The sequence below is a fragment of the Babylonia areolata genome, chromosome 12, assembly GCF_041734735.1.
Source record: "Babylonia areolata isolate BAREFJ2019XMU chromosome 12, ASM4173473v1, whole genome shotgun sequence".
Lineage (NCBI taxonomy): Eukaryota > Metazoa > Mollusca > Gastropoda > Neogastropoda > Buccinidae > Babylonia > Babylonia areolata.
The window spans coordinates 26,640,292-26,642,791 of NC_134887.1; the positions used below are offsets into that span (position 1 = coordinate 26,640,292).

At 45.0% G+C, this 2,500-nt stretch overlaps 1 protein-coding gene across 5 annotated transcripts in view; it reads right to left on the minus strand.

Moving 5' to 3' along the window:
• LOC143288480 (ras-related protein Rab-13-like) overlaps positions 1-2,500 on the minus strand; it is a 21,107-nt gene that overhangs the window by 12,883 nt on the left and 5,724 nt on the right. The window contains exon 1 of one of the 5 annotated variants that reach the window (XM_076597014.1): positions 476-563. The exons of 2 other annotated variants lie outside the window; for them this stretch is intronic. The gene's annotated coding sequence lies outside the window, so the exon portion shown is untranslated. Of the gene's footprint in view, positions 1-265; positions 564-2,500 lie in introns of those variants that run through there. 2 more of the 5 variants (XM_076597016.1, XM_076597012.1) reach the window with 2 other exon arrangements.

Here is a 2,500-nt window from a genome sequence, read left to right on the forward strand (position 1 = left end):
CTGTTTGTGGTACTACTGCTGCTACTGCTACTACTGCTGCTGCTACTATTGTTTCTAGTACTACTGCTACTACTGCTGCTACTGCTACTACTACTACCACAGCAACAACAACTACTACTACATACATACACAGACAGACAGACAGACACGCGTACACGGACAGACAGACACACGCACACACACATACATACACACACACACACACACACACACACACACACACACACACACACACATCCCTTCCCCCATTCAATTTCCCTGTCACCTGAGTTGATGCAGACTCCAACGACGATGCAAGCAAAGACGGAAAAATAATTATAATATACTCCGTTGCGTTTTCTAACAGTCGCCGACAAAAACACTGAAACACACACACACACACCTCAGTCACTGAGGACTGACTAGACACAGTGATTGCCCAGTAGACTTATCTGGATATCTACTCCACAATCGAATGCCACCAGCATTTACTTACACACCACTGGTTTGTCAGTGTGACTCGCACAACAGATAGTGAGACAGTGAGTGACAAGCGCTTTGCGCAACAGCAGCAAGAACAACACTGACCCAACGATAACGAATCAATCAAGTCCACTAACCGCCGCACCGCCTGCGATTAATAAGGGCGTGCAACTTTTAGCACACAGTCAATGCTGTTGTTCTGTTGCATTGTGCGGCTATCTGTCAGCTGGCACGCTTGCTGGAATCCTAAAATCTAATTTCAAACGGAATTTCGGATACTTCTGATTGACTAGAATCATACAGCCACCTTAGGCGCTTACAAAAACAAACAAACAAGCAAACAACAAAAAAACACAACCCCAAAATCCAAAACAAAACAAAGCAAAAAAATGAGAAAACAACAACAGCAAAAACAAACAAACAAAAAACAAACAAACAAAAAAACCCAACGTTTCGACACTTCGTTTAGTCTCATGAGTTTTTGATAAAAGATGCTGCGTTTAAATACAACGATTCATATGCATACACACACACACACACACACACACACACACACATATATATATATATATATATATATATATATATGTGTGTGTGTGTGTGTGTGTGTGATATATATATATATATATATATATATATATATATATATATATATATATATATGTGTGTGTGTGTGTGTGTGTGTGTGTGTGGATTATTCTATCACAAAATTGTATGTCACAAGTCGATATGAACTGAAACTGGGTCCTGTTTGTGGGATCTGTCGTATGTTTTTCACTCTGAAGTCTTGGAAGAATACATTTTGCCCCAACGAAGGCTTACTACATGCACACTGAATATTTCACTGCCAATTTTTTTCCGAAGTTCTTCCAAAATTGGTGTTCGGCCTTGATGACCTGACCCCGTTGACCCCAGAGAAGGCTTTCTCAGTGGCCATTCCAGCACTTCCTGCACGCACTTCTGGCACTGCCAGGCAAGCTGCGTGGCTGCAGGTGGAATCGTTATGGACGGGGAGGGTCGGGGGGCGGGGGGTGAGAGGAGGGAGGGGGGGGGTGCTGGGGGTACAGGGTGTAATGCCGAGCATTTCGGACGTGGATTGCTATAGTCATGTGGTGTCGGTCGGCGCCGGTGTGGATGGAATTCCCACGTGTGACTGGTTTCCCCGTGACTGTGCTGCTACAAAACTGCGCCACCCGCTCTTCTCTGTCCGTGCCTCTGTCTGTCCGTCTTTCTGTCTTTCTGCCCACCACCCCCCCCCCCCCACCCCACCCCACCCCACCCCACGCCCCCACGCGCGGCCACCCACCCCGCCTTCCCTGCTGTTTTGTTTGTCCGTCCGTCGGTCTATCTGTCAGTATATCTGTCTGTTGGTCGGTCTGTCTACCTGTCTGCGTCTGTTATGTCTATCTCTGTCTCTTTCCCTCTCTCTTTCCGTCTACGCACACATACACAAACACTCAAACACACACACACTCACTGGCACGCACGCGCTCGCACGCGCGCGCGCGCGCGCACACACACACACACACACACACACAGAGGAATAGCGGGAGAGAGAATATCCGGGTGACAGCCACTGTTCATGTTCAAGTTGACAGTCATACATGAAAAGACAGACATGCGAAAATCCTGTGTGCACATCGTTAGCTGTTGGAACAAAATTTGACGTGGTATTATAATGACAATGAATACAAGACACCTATTTATCTATATTTTTATGGATCTATCTACCTATCTATCTATATATCTACTGCAACAGGCTAGACTCACCCAACACACACAGACACACACACACACACACACACACACACACACACAGACACAGACACACACACACACACACACACACACACACACACACACACACACACACACACACACACACACACACACACACACACACACACACACACACACACACACGTGACACACACATGAATATAATATACAGAGAGACAGAGAAACAGACTGGGAGTAAAACACAGATATATATATATATATATATATATATATATATATATATATATATATATATAAA